Source organism: Eretmochelys imbricata, chromosome 1 (assembly GCF_965152235.1).
Source record: "Eretmochelys imbricata isolate rEreImb1 chromosome 1, rEreImb1.hap1, whole genome shotgun sequence".
Classification (NCBI taxonomy): Eukaryota; Metazoa; Chordata; order Testudines; family Cheloniidae; genus Eretmochelys; species Eretmochelys imbricata.
The window spans coordinates 220196530-220215782 of NC_135572.1; positions in this window are offsets into that span (position 1 = coordinate 220196530).

The window sequence follows — 19253 nt, forward strand, 5'->3', positions numbered from 1 at the left end:
GAGGGGGGGCGCACAGGGTTGTGTGGGTCTCTGTGTGGCGCGGGGATTGATGGACGGAGTCAGCTGCAGCCTGGGTCTGCTCTGTGGGGGCTTGCTATAGTCCCCCCAGGAAGCCCCCTCTGTACTTTGCATTTAATGCCAGCCCCAGGGTGCCCATCGCTGCCTGACAGTGACAGACTCCTGCTGCTCTCTCTGCTGCACCTCTCTCCCCCGCCCTAGTGTGGAGGCATGGCCAGGCAGCTCCGGCGCCGCCCCCCCCCCGCAGCTCCCATTGGCCGTGGTTCCCGGCCAATGAGCTGGGAGCAGGGTCAGTGCTGGGCGAGGACGGAGGCAACATGCGGAGCTGCCCTGCCTGGGCCCAGACTCTCCACGGCACGCGGGGAGCTGGGGGGAAGGAGGGGAAGCCGCCCCCGCGGTGAGAGGGCCCCACGTTGCCAAGCCACAGCGCGGGGCCCCCCAGAGCACGGGGCCCAAACATTGGTGGAGCTGGGCCCAACTTCATGAATATTCAAGGAGCAGGAGCACCACGGGCCAATATAACTCAAGGCCTATCTCCTGCCCCAGCCTCTGGGGGCACATCGTCCAAGTGCCCCCCTCCAGCTTCCAGGGGGGATGGAGCAGCTGGAACAGCTAAATGGCCCTGAGCACCCAGAGCAGGGGGCATTCATCTGGCAGCCTGGCAGGAACTGATGCCAAAGCATCCTGGGGGTGACTGACAAAGGGGGTGAGCAAAAACCTGGGTTCAGAGGCTGCTCTCAGGGCGATCCTGTGTAAATGCACTGACCTTGCAGAGCAGACTTTGGTCCTAGTAACAGTAACAGTCATGTCATGTCTACGCAGACGGCTCTGTTAAAGAAAATATATTACACCCCCGGGGAAGTTGGGAGCTTCAGCGGGGTGAACCCTCTTTTTCAAGTGGCCAAAAAGCGTAGTAAAACTTTAAACAGGAGATAGGTAAGAGCTTGGCTTTCAGACCAGGATGCTTACATTTTACCACCTTTCTCACCCACACCTATGTATTTACTTAAAACATACAACCTCATCAAATAACCAAACCAAAAAGCGAAATATATTTACTGGGCTTCATCCATCCATTAGCCATTGATGCTGGTGAATTTTCCTTTTCAGCTTTCTCTTCCCTTTTTTCTTTTGAGCTTGTTTACCCTCTGGCCTGAGGATCTCTCGTGTTCTGATCATACTGTGGAGCAGACAATATTATTATGATGAAACGGTCTTGTTAACTTGAAAAATAAAATACTCATTAGGGTGTTTTTCTTTTTAAAAAGTCATAGCTTTAAAACAAAATAATCCATTTCAGGCTGTACAACAAACACCGATTTTGAGTTTATTTCTACCACTTGAAAAAAATAACAACCCCAGAAACATTTTTAAAAACACATCTCATTTTGCAAAATAAAAACCAAACTGCTTGAAAACCAACTTTTAAAATCCGTTTTAAAACACATTTTTCCCAGAAACACCTGTTAGTTTGAAACACACCAAACCAATAGTTTGCAACCCTATAACTTCTGTTTAAAAAACCCAGCAATATATTTTTTTTAAAACCACACCTAAGTTTTGCACAAACTCACAGACACACACACGCACCCCAGCAGTTTAAAACACCAAACCAACAGTTTGCAACAAAATACTCTTTTAAACACCCACACTTATGTCTAGCTTAGGCCCCTGAATTACTAACAATTTAATCATTAAAGCCAACTCTTTTAAGAAGACAAACAACCCCATTTAAAAAAAAAAAAAAAAACTTTTTTTTTTCAGAATAAAAACCAAACTGCTTTTAAAAGCCAACTTTTAAAAAACATTTTATACCCCCCTCCCCTAACATTCCCTTTTGTGATCTGGGGTGGGGGAATTCAGTTGTCTGTACAACTGGGTTCCTTTTGGCTATTTTTTTTTCTTTTAGTTAAAATACATTTTTCTTTGGGGCCTTCTTACAGTATTAAGCAGTAAATCACCATACACAACAATCCTTAACGTTACTGTACCCATTCCCAAGCGTGGGGCCCCTTGCAGATATCAGTGAATGTCTTGGGGCTTGTTTGTTTGTTTTTTAAACATGTTTCTTTCATGCTTAAAGTCTGGGGGTTGTTTATGAAATAAAATATGTGTATCACAACCATAGTAACCACCCTAGAAATACCCAGAGCTTTTAAATGTTTGATTGTCTTTAGCGCAAATGTTTGTTCTAAAGTATGGTGGAGGTTTGTGAACCCTTGAAACATTTCAGTTTTGGGTTAGACCCATTTTTAGTTTTCTAAATATATTATTTTAATGACTTTAAGTTGCTAGAAAGAGTGACCCATAACGTTCAATGAACTCCTGGTTTATATTTAAACTGTCCAATAGACTTCTACCAACTGCTGGGTTATATTTAAACTGTCCAATAGAATTCTACCAACTCCTGGGGTCATATTTTTAACTGTCTAATAGCGTCTATCAACTCCTGAGGTTTTATTTCCTTTCATATTAAATCTCGCCATCCTCACCCACCCACCTCCCTTACTGTGGGTGTACCCCCATCAAATTTAATTTCTTATTACTTATACGATTACCCCTGATGGCAACAAGGGTGGGTAATGTCAGTCACCCTGGCTATTCAGTGGGGGTGTGGTTAAAACCATTCAGTTCAACAGGATGGGTCAGCTCTATTGTACTCAAACACATGTCTGAACCATCCCTGTGGTTTTTTTTAATTGTAAACACATTTTTAAGGTTCCCCACCACCACCACCACACGATTCTACAACTACATTTCAGTTTTTTGCTGTAAATGGATCTCTTTTACACAAAGACGTAAGAGCTAGGTTCTCAGAAACTATTTTTTTTATTAACAGACATACAGCTACTTGAAAACAGACCAAGATGCTCCTTTAAAACTTTTAGCTCACTTAAGGGCCACTGAGACCTTCGAACAGAAACACAGATAGTCACAAAGCCCTTTTCAATAGATTTTTTTACAATTGACAGCTACCAAGTTTTATATCACCAAGATGATCAGGGCCTGCAACCCCATACTCTGCATGTCCCTAAACCTCCAACTAACAGAAGCTGGGACTGGATGACAGGTGATGGATCATTCAAAATTTCCCTGTTCAGTTCTTTCCCTCTGGAGCATGAGGCACACTGGCCACTATCAGAAGACACAATATTGGGCTAGATGAACCATTGGTCTGACTCACTAGGTCCATTCTTATGTAAGTTATGAAGAGTAGAATATGGATAAGGGAAGCTAAAGACATTAGGGGAAACGCCATGGCTTGCAGGACTAAGGATAATAAGGAGGGGGTTTTTTTTAGGTGTATTAGGAACAAAAGAAATCCTAGCAATGGTGTAAACTCATTACTAGATGGAGACTGTTTAAAAGGATGCAGTAAAGGTGGAAGTGTTCCTTTAATATGTTTTCTCTCTTTGGAAACCCCATGTCAGTGTATTTAGAAAGGACAAGGGTCTCCAGTGCTCTTACATTTTTGCCGCAGCACGAAGGAGTAGAAGTGGTGAAGTCCATCCACAACCCATCGGAAGATCTGCTGCTCCTGCTCAGCACAACACAGAGTGGGACACCCCACCAGCTGGCCCAGGACTCTGAACTCCTCCACTCCCTGACGGAGAGAGGGAGCAAAGGGAGTCACTTGCTCCTGTTGGACTGGTGCAGTGTGTCCCCCTGCCATTGCACTAGCGATGGGTTAGAACCAGGGGAGGCAGAGCCCAGCGTAGAGAGACCGGGGACAATGAGAGCAGGAGGAGCCATGGTGCTCAACACCAGGGGCTGAGGAAAGCTCAGCAGGGACAGGAAATCTGGGTAGCAAAGTCAGCAAACGTTGCCCCCAAGTGAGAACCCTGATAATGAGTGAACTAACATCCAGTCTCCATCTCAAGGGCAAGCTCCTCATCCCAGCCCCTTCTGTCATCCCCCTCCCTCCACTGACCTCAGGCCCAGGAGCTTGGGGTCACCTTGGACTCCTCTGCTCTGCATCCCACCTCTCTCACTTCATCCTGAAGCTCCCCAAAGCCTCCACTTTCTGCATCGTGCCCAGCTTGCTGGCTCTCTCCTGCAGCCTTGTCCTCTCGTCTCCCCCTCCTGCCCCTGCGCTGGCTCCCTGCCTTGCCCCTCCTGCAGCCCCTGCGCTGGCTCCCTGCTCTTCCTCACATTGCACCAAGCCCCTTGCGCTCCTCCCTTGCTGTCTGCACAGCCTCCCCACACCCACTCCTCATTGCTCTGGCTCCTTTGGCTCCTCCCATCCTTTTCACTCTGCCCCCTCCCACCTCCCTCCTTCTGTTCCGCTGCCCCAGCCTCTGGGGGCACGTCATCCAAGCTCCCCCTTCCAGCTGCCAGAGGGGAGGCCCTGCCACAGAGGGGATGGAGCAGCTGGAGCAGCAAAATGGCCCTGAGCACCCAGAGCAGGGGGCATTCATCTAGCAGCCTGGCAGGAGCTGATGCCAAAGTATCTTGAGGACAACTGACAAAGGGGATGAACAGACACCTGGTTTCAGAGGGTGCTCTCAGGGTGATCCTGTGTAAATGTACTGACCCTGTGGAGCAGACTTTGGTCCTAGGGGAACAGCGGAGAGAGTCCTTGGAGATAGAATTATGGGACTCACCCCAAAGCACACTGGAGTCAGAGGACAGACCTGTCGACATCAGTGCTCATTAGACTGAACTCCTACCGAGGATCTTGCTGATTCACTATTCTAGACCCGGGTTTTCCCTGCCAGGAAATGCTGCACCATGAGGCTGCTCAATGCAGTTAGGAGGCGGCCAGGGTCAAAGGCTGCTCACCTTGAATTTGTGATGCCCAGCGATGAGTTTGATCAGCCAGCTGATCCTTACCACTGCCCTCAGCTGCCCATGCACCTCCTTGGACGTGGTCCCGGGGAGCAGGAACTGAGAGAAACAAATTGGGACAAATTGCTAAGGAGAAGTACCAAAAAATAGCACAAGCCCATAGGGTGAAAATCAGAAAGGCTAAGGTGAAAATGAGTTCTATCTTGCAAGGGAAATAAAAGGCAATCAGAAGCAGCTCTATAAATGCATTAGGAGCAAGAGAAAGACAAAGGAAAGTGTGGGGCCACTACTCAGCAGGGAAGGAGAGCAAATAATGGATGACACAGACAAAGCCAAGGTGTTCAATGCCTTTTTTGCTTCAGTTTTCGCTAAAAAGGTAAATGGCGACAAGATGCTTAACACAATATTAAGAACAAGGGGGGAGGAATACAGGCCAGACTAGGGAGAGAACAGGTAAAAGACAATTTAGGTCAGTTAGATGTATTTAAGTTGGCAGAGTCTCCTGATATTCACCCTCGATGTAGCTAGGCTAAGTAATGTCTGAACCTTTAGGAGGGCTGTGGTCCCAGAGGACTGGAAAAGGGCAGACCCAGAACCTATCTTCAGAAAGGGGAATATCTTCAGAAAGGAGGCCCCAAGGAATTAGAGATCAGTCAGCCTAACTTTGGTACCCAAAAAGATACTGAACAAATTATTAAACAGTTTGTAAGAACCTAGAGGAGATAATAGGGTGATAAGGACTAGCCATCCAGGATTTGTACAGAACAAACCATACCAAACAAATCTAATTTCCTTCTCTGACAGGGTTATTTGCCTAGTGGATGCAGGGAGGCAGTATATGATGATGGATGTGAAGTTCAGTAAGGCTTTTGACACAGTTCCACCAGACATTCTCATAAGCAAACTAAGCCAATATGATTCAGATGAGATTACTATAAGGTGGGCGCACAACTTATTGAAAGACTGTACTCAAAGAGGAGTTATCACTGACTCGCTGGCAACCTGAGAGGGTGTCTCAAGTGGGCTCCCCAGGGGTGTGCCGGATCCAGTACTAGTCAATATTTTCATTAACAACTTGGTTAATGGAGAGGAGAGTACGTTTTTAAAGTTTGCAGATGACACCAAGCTGGGAGGGGTTGCAAGCACTTTGGAGGACAGATTAGAATTCAAAATAAGCTTGTTAAATTGGAGAGTTGGTCTGAAGTCAACAAGATGAACTTCAGTCAAAACAAATGTGACGTAACGCACGTGGGAAGGAAAAATCAAATGAATAGAAACAAAGTGGCGGATAACTGGCTAGGTGGCACTACTGCAGAAAAGGATCCGGGGGTTATCATGGGTCTCACACTGAATAGGAATCAACAGTGTGATGCTGTTGTGAAAAAGGGAAATGTCATTCTGAGGTGTATTAGCTTGGAGCACTGTGTCCAATTCTGGGCACCACGCTTTAAAAAAGATGTGAACAAACTGGAGCCAGTTCAGAGGAGAGCAGCAAAAATGATCAGTGGTTTAGAAAACATGACCTCTGAAGAAAGGTTGGACGAATTGGGCATGTTTCCTCTTGAGAGGACAGAGGGGGCACATGTAGCAGACTTCAAATATGTTAAGGGCTGTTACACAGAGGATGGTGACCAATTGTTCTCCATATCCCCTGAAGGTAGGATAAAAAGTAATGGGCTTAATCTGCAGCAAGGGAGATTTAGGTTAGATATTAGGAAAAACTCTAAGGGTGGCTGAGCACTGGAACAGGTGACCTAGGGAATCATAGAATCTCAGCGTTGGAAGGGATCTCAGGAAGTCATGTAGTCCAACCCCCGGTTCAAAACAGGACCAATCCCCAAGTAAATCAGTGGGGGAAGTGGTGGACTCCTCATCATGGAGGTTTTAAAAAACAGGCTGAACAAACACTCCTCAGGGATGGTCTAGGAATGCTTGGCCCTGCCTCAGTGCAGGGGGTGGAGTAGATCACCTTTTGAGATCCCTTCCAGCCCAGGCCTTCTGTGGTTCCCTCTTCCCAGGTTCCAGGATGGAGGAGACCGAGTCTCTGCCAAGAACATTTCCCTCTTTTTGGACCACAAACCACCCACAGAATCTACTTCCTGTGGCCCCAGAACTAGAACGTTGGGGGAAATCTAGCTCTGGGCTCTGGCCAGGTGGGTGGGACCATGAGTGATGCTCCAGGCCCACAGCCCAGGGATCCCAGTGTGATTGCTGAGAAGGGCTGCAAGAGATTTGCCATCACTCTGCAACCCCACCCCACCCCCAGGCAGCTCAGCTGTCGTGTTGATGGGCTCTGGAGGCAAGGCCCTGCGCACAGCCAAGGGCAGGGCGTGAATGCCAGGGTCAGATGGGGGCTCAGTGCAGATCACAGCAGATCCCGCACCCTTCCACCCTCCATGCAGATGTCTCCCAGATATAGCAGGGGCACTTGGTTCTCCAGCCCAAGAACCTTTATATAGAACGTACTCTCAGGAACAGAAGGCACGGGGGTGTCCCATGCTTGGGATTAAATGGAGCCTTGGTCCCCGAGCCCCACCCCAGCTACAGGACTAGTCCCCTTCCTCCCCCATGCCTCCAGACCTTCAAGATGTTCTGCAGCACCACAAGGTTGGGCTTCTGATCCTCGCACACCAAGGCCTTTTGCATCTCATCCGTGACTTTCAGAGTCTGCGTGCAGAGCAGAGGAGAAACCAGTAATGCAAGTGGCATTACTCAGCCAGGCGAGGAACCAATGCCCTGGCATGTGACATGCCCCAGGTCATGGCAGCCCCTGGTATTCCAGCTCACCCCCTCACTTGTACCCGCAGGGGACCTACTGCAAACTCCTCCTGGCAACAGGACCCCACCTGCCTTTGCTGTCCCCAGGAAGGCCACTGCACACAGTCTAACCCACTGGAAGAGTCCAAAAGGACTCCGCATTTGGAGGGGGAGGAAAGATTTCCAGCCAAGCTTCAGTTCCCCTGGCTTGTGTGGGTCTGAAGCAGCCGATCTCAGGCCTGTGCCCCCAGCCACGCACTGGGGATGAATGTGCTTGTGAAGGGAGTGTCTGTTCCCCACTAATTGCCGGTGCATGTGAAGGATAAATGCTTACTAGTGCTATCCCATGAGGGAGTTACTCCTTTTTCTGCGGCCGTGGGGCCTGTGCTTTGCTGCCGCAGTTCCTGAGCTGAAGTCCTGCCGAGGAGCTGTGATCATTACACTCTTATGCCAGTGCCAGGTAACCCAGGGGGCAGGTACACGAGCGACTGGCAGGATTCCCACTCGGTTTGGGGCGGCTCCTCACAGCCGGTTTGGGGCTTACCTTGGTGTACAGAGCAGCCTCCATGCCCTGGATGGTCTCTGATGGAGGCAGGGAGAAGATGCTTTAGAAGCAGGTGGTGAGCAGGTTGGATTGTTCCATTCCCCACAGTGGTGGCGTCACTTTGCTAAGAGAAGAGACACATGCAGATTGGAGGGCTGAGGCGAGACTGACGCACGAACGTTGGCCTCAGGCTTCCAGGACATGGAAACACCTGCGGGGGCTCTAGCTGGGGGGTGGAGGATGAGAATAGGCCAGGGGGCAGTGGAGGGAGCTGGTACTGTCTTCTCTCATACCAGCAGGCTGAGGTGGAGATCACTGTGCTTTGCCGTAAAACAACATCCCATAAACGGCATGGACGGGAGACTAGAATCTACTGGCACCAAAGCGCCTCTGAACCCAGCGGCCACAGTGCAAAGGAGTCTGCCAGTCCTGCCCCGCTGGGGGCAAGGGACCCTCCCTCCACAGCCGTCTGGACTGCAGCTGCACAGTCCGGGCCAGCAGAGAGATGCTGCATCAGCCCTCAGCAGGGCAGAATCCAGGCAGGGATCCAAGACCTGCCCCTGCCTATTAACTCTCAGCACGGTGGACAGGGCACAGGGAGGCAGGAAGGTGGGGACCGCCCAGACGGCATGAACCCCCTTCATCCCCACGGCGAGAGCATGGCCCCAGCACATGCAATGAGGTGCCAGGTGACTACTCGAGCTGCCCCCTGCAGGACACAGCCGCGCCTCTCATGGCGGGTGGCAGCCAGTGAGGAACAGCTAGGCCCACTGCTGACGCAAATCACCACCACCCCTGTCGACCCCGGCAGAGACGGGATCATGGCCAATGATGTTGCCTGCCCCGATCTCAGGAAGCCCGTGCCCAGTGGGGAGAGCCGCTCCAGCACCTGCCCCGCCTCCCCTTCCCTTTCCTGGGGAACCAATTGAGCCAACTGTGAGAGCCGAGCTCCAGCCCGCAGCATCCGCCACCCTCCGGATGCCTGAAGAGCAGGCTTCTGGGAAGCTCAGAGCAGGATGTCAGCGGCACTGAGAGAGAGCCCCCCATGACACAGACAGTGCCACGTGCCAGGGCTCAGCCTGCCCAGCCTCTCAGCCACAGGGAGTCGCTGAGCTGCCGGTGTGACGCAGCTGGCATAGCTGGCGGCGATTCCGATCGCTCCACTTCAGCAGCACCCAACTGCCCCTCTCCCCACAGAGTCATCGCCTGCGGGGTCCCAAAGGGGACCGGTCTGAACCCCCTCACTCCCTCCCCCACATCTTCATAAGGCCACTTGGAGAGGTCGCCAGGCACTGAAGGATCCTCCACCACCAACCCACTTCTGCCAGCGCCCATGCACCAGCGCCATCACCTGGTGCCACGTGCCCGGGGGAATCAGAAGATGGGGGAGGAGCAGAGGGGAGAACGCCCTGGAGAACTGGCCATGCCAAGAGGCTGGCGAGTCTGGCTGCACACAGCACTGGCTGGGGCTGGGAGGGCAGGCCGGGTACCTCAGCTCCATGATGGCGAGCATCATTTGCTGACACACCATGCCGGTCACGGAGTCGACGGACTCGTGATCAATTAAGTCCTGGAGAGACAACATGAGGAAATGCCAGCCGCGCTCCGAGCTCCTGCCAGGCTCCGACTGGGGAGCAAAGTGCAGGGCCTGCAACACGTGGGCTCGACATCCAGGTCGTCCTACTGTGGACTTGATGGTGTGCAGGGCTCCAGCCAGGGAGCGCAGTGCAGGGCCTGTGGTCACTGCCCCAGCGTGATGCGCCCGTGCACTGCAAATGCTCCATCAGAATTAGCACCCAGGGACTCCACCTGAGATCAGGCCCCCATAGTGCCAGGTGCTGCACACACACACACAGAATAAGAGCCAGTCCCTTCCCCAGAGAACTTACGAGCTAACTGGACGAGACAAAGCATCGGAGGGAAACTGAGGCACAGTGGGGGAAGTGACCTGCCCAAGTTCTCACTGCAGAACCGAGCCCTAGCCCACTGCACCACTCACCAGCCCACGCTGTCCCACGTTCAGGGAAGGGAGGTAAGCTCTGGAAAACTTTCTGCAGTGATGGAGAGCAAACACTTTCCAAATCTACAGAACAGATTTGTTGCTAGTTCCCTAGTGGGCACTGACTGCGCAGTGTTGGGGCTCTGTGCAGGGAAACTGGCATATACAGAGCAACCTAGTGACTTGGGAAGCTGGGTGCAAGGGAACAATACATGTTTCGATACAGTTCTATGTTTAGGAATAAAGAATGCAGGCCACACTCACAGCATGGGGGGCTCTAACCTGGGAAGCGGTGACTCTGGAAAAGACTTGGCAGTCATGGGAATCAGCTGCACATGAGCGCCCAGTGTGACGCCGGGGGCCAAAAGGGCTAATGCCATCCTGGGATGTATAAACAGGGCAATCTCCAATTGTTAGAGAGGTTATTTTCCCTCTGTGTTCGGCACTGGTGTGACTGCTGCTGGGATCCTGTGTCCAGGTCTGGTGCCCACAATTCAAGGAGAATGTTGATAAATTGGAGAGGGGTCAGAGAAGAGCCACAAGAGTGATTGAAGGACTGGGAAACACCCCTTATAGTGAGAGACTCAAAGAGCTCAATCAGTTCAGCTTAATGAAGTGAAGCTTACAGGGTAACTTGATGACAGTCTGTAAGTACCTCATGGGGAGCAAATACTTGATAATGGCTCGTCAGTCTAACAGACGAACGTCTAACGCAATCCAATGATTGGCAGTTGAAGTTAGACAAATCTGCAGAGATCTCCAGGCCAATCACTAAACCCGCCAAGTAACACAGCCCCAGTGTGTGTTTTACTCACCTTTATCTTCTCCACAAGGAGGGCTTTGCTGAGAAAAGCAGCCAGGTTTCTCTCTGGGCTCCTAGTGAGGACGGCTCTGCTGAAGGTGCTGACGCAATCCAAGAACTTAAGTTTCTTGGCCTCGTCCTATGCCCCGCAGAGATTAGACACAAACACAAAGGTTAGCGTGGAAAGGAGCTTCCAGTGGGAGAGATGTCAGAAAGCCTCCCCCTAGCGCTTCTCAGGCTTTAATATGCTGAATTCCAGAAGGCCATTCATCTGGCAACAGGAGTGACTATCTGGGGAGGGCAGGGCAGTGCTGTGTGATACCAGACCAGAGAGGGAGCAGATCTCAGGGGTATGTGTCCAAAGAGGAACTGCAACATGGGGGCTAAGCAGCCAGAGAGCCTTACTGGGGGCGTGATAGTGTGGGAAGAACAACTGGGTGTGATACCCTGACACCGCAATATTTGCTACTGTCATGTAATTAGGATACGTTTGGTACAAGGTAGGTCTTGTGCCATATCATTCTAAAAGTCTTGACCTGCTAGACATTAATGTCTCATTGGATTCTATGTGCTATCGTTGTAGGTGATGTTATGAACTTCAGCTATGTATGCGTTCCTGAAACACATTGTGAGGTTCAAAACAGCCTTTCAGGTACAACAGTAAAAAAGCCAAACACTGGCTTGTTGAGGAAATGCACACAAGCACCAGGGTTACCCCAGGAACTGTGTGCAATAGAACCCTCTCCAAGATAACACGACACAATGGGAACTGTTGGACCCAGGTCACAGGAAAAGAGTTTTCCAGCAGGTGGGAAGAGGAGATAAAAGAGGAACAATGACATTGGAGGGGGGGGGACCCTCACACTCCCTGCAATAAGATACCTGGAAACACCTGAGGGAAAAAGATTGAACTCTGAGAAGTGATGGTTCCAGGCTGGAGAGAGATTCCTAGTCTGTATAAGAAAACCTGGGAAATCCAAGCTGCAAAGCCAAGGCAGCTTGTGCCTTAAGAATCTGCCAACCTGTTTATCGCTCAGGGGGAGAATCTGCAAATGTATATCCTATCTAGTGTGTAAAGCTTCGTTTGCGTGGTTTGTTTATTGACTAAGGTAATCTGCTTTGTTCTGTTTGCTGTCTCTTATAAACACTTCAAATCTACTTCTTGAAGTTAATAATCTTATTTCTTCTTTATACCACAACCCAGTTAGTGCAATTAGTAACCGGTGGGGAAGGGCGAAGAGTTGTTCATACCTCTCTCCACATCAAGGGAGGGGGTGAATTTCATAAAACCTTTGGGTCTGTACTCCAGAGGAGGTGGGCAGCACAATACTGGGACAAGCCCCTTCAGCTGAGTCTTCCCAGAGCTGATCTCAGTGTCTGTGTCTTTCTGCAGCTGGGCATGGCCCTGCTTCTGTGCATGGCTGGAAGAAGCTTGTGAGCCTAGCCCAGCAAGACAAGGTAAAAGGGGCCCAGGCTGACAGAAGAGGCGGGCTCAGTGGTATTCCAGTACATCAGGTGGCACCTCAAAGGGGGGCAACCTGTCACACTGGGGACTGGCCAAATCCAGTGTGCACAAGTGGCTGCAAATTGAAGCAAGACACATTGAAACTGGAAATATACATTTTTAACAGAGAAAGTAATAGACCATTGGAACAACTGAGCAAGGGGCATGGTGCGTGATCTTTTGTAACTCAAGATAGGACATTTTTAAGATGCTCTAGTTTAAACAGGAATTATTTGGGGGCAGGTCTCCGGCCTGTGTTATACAGGAGGTCACAGTGGTCTCGTCAGGCCTTAGAGTCCATGTATCATCCGTAGAAGGGCGGATGGTGCATGTTGACAGGGCACTAGCTGACAGCTCAGAGAAGGGCTCTCGGTACCTGTTCATTGCCCTTGAGAAAGCTGTCGATGTAGTCCAGGGCCTCTTTCTCCCCCGAGTCTGGCCCCATAAAGCAGGGGAGGTGTTAACAGGTGTTGGTGAATCTGATCAAAGACAGAGCAGTGGTAATACCGGGGGCTGCCAAGCTGCAGGCTGGGTGACAGAGATCTTAGAGGAAACCCTTGCCCCCCGCTTCCGCCCCAGCAGGGTAACAGCCCCGAGGCACAACAGGGTCTGGCACAGCGATCCCTGGCTTCCCCACCTCATTGCTGACCAGCCCAGCAAAGATCCAGTTGCAGCCCTGGTTCCCAGTGGCCACCTCACTTCCCCGCCCAGCATGCAGGCTCAGCCTGGGGATTGGGGGAGAGCCACACTTGGAAGGAAGGATGATGTCAGGCTATGAGTGGTGTCCCCGCTCTCCGGGCCATTGCTGGAAGGGGCAGAGGAACTGGCAGTGAATCAGTCTACTCCCCGCTGCGGGAGAGGGAAGAGCTGCCCAGTCTGCGTGGGATATTGGGACCCAGGGCCTGCCCGTTCTGCTTGTTCCAACTGCCTCTCCTGCCATCGACAGCCAGCCAGAGCCACAGGGTGTAATCTGGGCAGGCCCTGGGCTCCCATCATCAACCACCCCCAAAATGCCCTGTGCTGCGACATGCGTGGCCCCCCTGCAAAGGAGCCAGCAGATGGGGCTGCAACATCACGGGGCATCTCATGCTCTGACCGGCGCCCTGCAATCCTAGACTTAACAACCCACCATGCACCGAGCATTCCCTTCGACTGGTGGAAAACATCCTCTGACCCTGCAGAGTGACGGATCGGGGTGGGCAATTCAGTCAGTCTCCACCTGATGCTTCTGCTGCTGCCCCTAATGCCCCGATCAGCTGTAGAGGCTGCAGCTGCTGCCAGCAGGAGGAGCCATTACCCCTCTGCCTGGGTTTGGCTGTCTCTCCATCCCGTGGTAGCCCAGAGTAGTAGAAGGTCTATGGAGTCTTCTCCCCCAGTGACACCCTGGTCTTACAACCCCAACCCCCAGAGGGGCCAAGCCCCACTGCAATGCAGGGCTATGGCCCCTGCCATTTTTACAGTCCCCTCCACCCACCGACCCAGGAGGCACCCACTCACCACCACAGAAGGGCTGAGGCACACACAGCTCCTCCTGCTGCTGTGGGCTCTTCCGCTTACTTCCCTATGGGAAGTTTCGTCTCCTCCCAGGCTCAGATGGGCTTCGAGGGGCCCTTGGGAACTTCCTCAGCCATCCTGCAAGAAGCCAGGACAAGGCATTGCTTGTGAGTGATGAGAGGCAACTGCCCTGTTCAGCATCAGGGCCAGCCCAGTTATTTCTGTTCCACCAGCGCCTACAGATGCCAGCTGAGATCAGGGCCCTGTTGCATCAGGTGCTGCAGACAATCCCTGGGCCGTAAGGCTCAGACTCTAACTTGCCAAGGCAGCCAGCAGGGAAACAAGGGAATGGATATGGTCAATGTCACCCAGTCAGTCAGCAGTACAGGCAGGATTAGAACCTAGGTCTCTGACTCCCAGGCCAGCACCCCATCCCGCAGGCCGAACGGCCTCCCCTGGGTCACTCCCGCCTCTCCTTCTGCTGGTTCGCAAGCTGCACAGCAGACAGGCTGAATCCAACCACTCAGGATTCTTCCTTCCCAAGGAAATTACCCTGACCCCTTCTCCCAGGAATATTGGGGTTGTGGCAGATCCCAGGTGGGGGAGGCCTGCGGGGTGGGGGAGTTGGGGGCGGGCTTGTGAGCAGGCTTGTGAGCAGCAGGAGTTGCTGAGACACCACCGTGAAGGGGAAGGAGCTGAAGGGAAGAGAGCCGCAGGCAGGCTGGTACCTTTTCTTCCAACCTCCTGCCCCCTTTGTCCCTAGTTCACTGTGAGCTGTGGGAGCTCTCTGGGGCACAGGAGCTGGCTGGTACCCAGATGGTTGCTTATTGCACAGATCTCATTTTTCCCGAACATTGAAAATGCTGCTACAATCATACCAGGGCCCGCCAGGATCCTTGCAGCTGGTCAGTGCTAAATTGTGCCCTGGCCTCCCCGAAGGGGGCAGTGGGAGAGGGTGGGGCTGTCCCAAGGTCCTGCTGGATTGCGGCTCACGCGTATGGGGTCCCAGTGCTACAGAGCTCTGTGCCAGGGGCCACACTTTGTGGGGGTTTCACAGCTCATCTCTCCAAGGCCTGTGTGGCAGCAGCTACTGCAGAGAATCCCAGGCCTGATTCCCACACGCTGGGTCTCCTGAATGGTCCCTGCCCTGGGGGGCTCCATTCCTCACCCAATGTCTCCTGCTGACTCTCCAGCAGCTCCAGGCAGGTGTCCTAATGCAGCTCTAGCCCTCTCCAGCACTCAGGAGGACTTTCCTGGTAAATAGAACAATGGTTCCTAACAACCTGAGAATGCCTCTTCCCCCAGCAACCTCAGTGCCATTCTGGATGGAAGGGATGGTGTCAGCAAAGGTGATGGAGGTGGTCATGCCTAGTGGTTGGAGCTGGACTCAGGAGGCCAGGGCGTGGGTGGAGCAAGGCTGAAGGGAGACCAGGGGTGGAGTAGGACTAGGAGCAGGGCTGGAGCAGGCTAAGACTGTTGCCAATGTCAGACAGGAGCGAGTTCCTGGCCCAGGAATCATGTTGAGCAGACTGAGCTGCTGCTGTGAAATTGATATACCTGCTCTGGGAGTCACGGGTCCCGTTCCTGGCTTGTGAATTGGCTGGAGCCAAGCACAGGAGGGACTCAGCGCCTTACAGATGGCTCTAGGGGATGCTTGGCTCCCGGCCTCGCTGGATACTGACATGCCAGTTGCAGGGGGTGAGGTGCAGCACCAAGGAAGAAATTGAGGAGGCAGGAGTGGCATTGTGTGATCTTGCACAGGCGGGAGCTTGCTCCCCACATCTGAAAGCTCCGCAGCGCCGGTGGATTCAGATCCAAACCCGGATCTGGCTCCAAATTCACAGCTGGTCCCTCTCCCAGATCTGGAGCAGCTGAGACTCGAGCCCTCTGAGGAAGAGGCCAACAAACGCCAGCTCCTGGGGTGGGCTTTCCCCGCCAAGGCAATCTCATGCTGGGAAGGAAGATTCCCAGAGCTGGCAGCTCCACAACTCACACTCCCAGCTTCCTGGGAATGAGCCAGGATTAGCGCTCGGGGTAGCCAGGGGGTCTCCAGACCCCCAAATGGGAGAATAAGTTCCATCCCAGCTCCTCCTTCTCGTGACAGTGCAGAACGGGGATTCACAAACTCTCCCCACCCACACCTCCCAGTCCACTCGGGCGGCTCTTTCCACCTGCCCAAGCTGCTGGGTGCCTTGGCCGTCGGATGTAAAACGGTCCCGTCTCTGCTTCCTCTCCCACTGCTGCAACTATGCAGGAGCTGCTTTAATAGCAGCTCCCCCGCACAACTGAGTCTCAGGCCTTGCTAGCTGCTCAGTGCCACAGCAGCCCCAGGAGATGATTGCTGCACGGGTCTCGGCCCTGGGGAGGCAGTAACTTCTAGAAGCAGGGAGAGCAGCACCACCATAGATCAGGGAGGTCTGGCAAAGCCAGTGGCTGGCTGGGGTCTCACAGCCCAGGAACCCTGAGCAGATTGTCAAAGACCAAACCCCTGTCACCACCGGCTCTGTAGCTCCCCTTTGCTTTCGGTCTGCCCTAAGCACCATCCTGATCCTCCTCCCCCTTGCATCTGAGCACTACCCAACCTCTATTGCATTTATTCTAACCACCCCCTGCGGGGTAGGACCTGGCTGCTACCCCACTGTACAGACAGGAAACCGCGGCACAGAGGGAATGAGGGACTTGCCCAAAGCCACGCAGAGCATCTGTGGCAGAGCTGGGAAATGACCATGGGTCTCGTGGGTCCCAGGCTGGCACCTTCTCGTCCAACCTCCTGCCTCCTTCGTCCCTGGTTCAGTGTGAGGTGTGAGAAATCTGGGACACAGGAGCTGGCTGGTGCCCAGATGGAACTATGTTGCCGATTGCACAGATCTCACTTTTCTGAAACATTGAGTCTGCTGCTACAACCATACCAGGGCCCGCTAAGATCCTTGCAGCTGGTCAGTGCTAAGCTGTGACCTGTGCGACGTAGGGAAGACAAAACAGATCTTCCATCACTACCACAGCTCTGTATTACATGGGACTCACTGCTGGCTCAAACCATCCAGCCCTCCTAAAATGGATCCTGTAAATCCTCCAGCCCTGCTGTTCTCCTTTGTATTTCTGTAGTGCCCAGAGGCCTCAGTCCCGGATCAGGGCCCCATGGTGTTAGACATTGTACAAACACAGCCCAATTCCCCCCACGAAGGGTCTCCTGGGCAGGAGGGGCTCCATTTCTCACCCAGTGTCTCCTGCCAGCAGAGATGCTCTGAGAGACGTCTATGATCTGGGCTTCCCGGGCTGGGAGGCAAGTGTGGCTGTCTCTGGGTGACTCTGCTGACTCTCCAGCAGCTGCACTTCAGGTGTCCTAATGCAGCTCTAGTCCTCTCCAGAGCTCAGGGGGCCTGTCCTGGCATCAGACTGTCCTGGTAAATAGAACAATGGCTCCTGGCAACCTGAGAATGCCTCTTCCCCCAGCAACCTCAGTGCCATTCCCGATGGAAGGGATGGTGTCAGCAAAGGTGATGGAGGCGGTCATGCCTAGTGGTTGGAGCTGGACTCAGGAGGCCAGGGCGTGGGTGGAGCAAGGCTGGAGGGAGACCAGGGCTGGAGTAGGACTAGGAGCAGGGCTGGAGCAGGCTAAGACTGTTGCCAATGTCAGACAGGAGTGAGTTCCTGGCCCTGGAGTCATGTTGAGCAGACTGAGCTGCTGCTGTGAAATTGATATACCTGCTCTGGGAGTCACGGGTCCAGTTCCTGGCTTGTGGATTGGCTGGAGCCCAGCACAGGATGGACTCAGGGCCTGACAGATGGCTCCAGGGGGCGCTTGGCTCCCGGCCCAGCTGGGTACTGACATGCAAGGCACCCCAGGGCATTATCATCAGCCCGTTCCCAGTCTTGGCATGACAGTATGTTTCCTTCCCAGTCGCCGTCCCCTGGCATTAAACCAGGAACTCTGCGCTGGGGATGTGCACCTGGCAGCATGCAGCCTCCTGAGAACAGACAGGCCAGGGTGCAGGGCGAGGGCTCCCAGAGAGAAATAGCATGAGGGCAATGCTGGGAACCCCCAGGCCATCTTCAGCTAGAGCATGAGGGTGCCCTGGCCTCCTGGAGAGCATGAATCGAGCTTCAGCTCAGCCTTTGTGTCCTCCCGTTCTCTGCGCTAGATGGGTCGGTGTCCTGGAAGGACAAAGTGCCGATCAGGAGTTCCTGGCGTATCCAATGTCAGTTTCCAGCTCTTGTAAAAAAAAACGGTGACTTCCCTAACACAGGAGCTGGCCTTCTTCAGGCTGTGCTCTGCCTGTACACGTTCCACTATAGGGGCGTGTGTACCCAGGGCACACTAGTTACAGATGTTTGCCAACGGTACCACGGAGCAGGGCCTATGCCCCTGCTCTCCCCGTGTGCTCGGGCATCAAAAGGGCACATCTGCCACCTCCGTCTTAAGGCCTTCGCACCTGCGTGCTGCCAGGTGAACATCCCCATTTCTACTGAGGCCTCAGGGACAAGGTTTATGAGGAACCGGCTGGAGTTGATCCCCCACTGTGTTGCAGCCCTACGGCTAGCTGGGGATTCAAACTGACACTCACGGGTTTGAGCCCCTGCCTAACCAGGCCCTGTTCCCTCCCACCAGGTAGTTGCTGGCCCTGAACTCCTGCAGGCAGCCATGACACCCAGGCATTCGGGGCTTGAGAGAAGGGGTATCGCCGGCTGAATGACCCCTGCCTATACGGTGGGGATTGAGGCCACTTTGCCAGCAGGTGCCCCCCAAGTCCTGTGCTATGCTGAGAGATGAGTGAATATGTACGGTACAGCACGCAGCACCCCCTAACACCTGGCAGGGGGGCTGAGAGATGTGGGGTGTAGGGTACAGAGCACAGGGCCATGGTCTCCTGCCCTGACAGACTGGGAGGGAGCCACAAACACCCTCTGGTGGGCAGAACTGGGACACCCATGGCCGCCCTGCTGGAAGCAGAAGGGCAGACAGGAAGTGGAACTATGCAAGGCCGGCCCTCCAGTTCAGATGGGAGAGAGATGCCAGATGAGCAGGACGTCTCTTCCCCACTGAGGGAGCCCAGACCTAACTGAGAGCACTCTCCTGACAGAGACCCAGAGGGGCTGCCGGAGCTCCCAGATGGCGGGGACTCCGAGGAGCTGGTGGGGCTGCCACTAGCCGTCTACCCCAGTGAAGCGAACAACCCTGGAACCCATGTACACACGGAATGGGCATGTAGGAAGGAGCCCAGGGTAGCCGAATAGGGTTCAGCCGTGTTATTGACTACAAGCCGGCCAGTGTGTTGCCGTCAGATTTTCCTTGCTGCCCCAGTGGCGGACCACTCCGCCGCTGTTAGGACCCTGGGCTGGGACACAG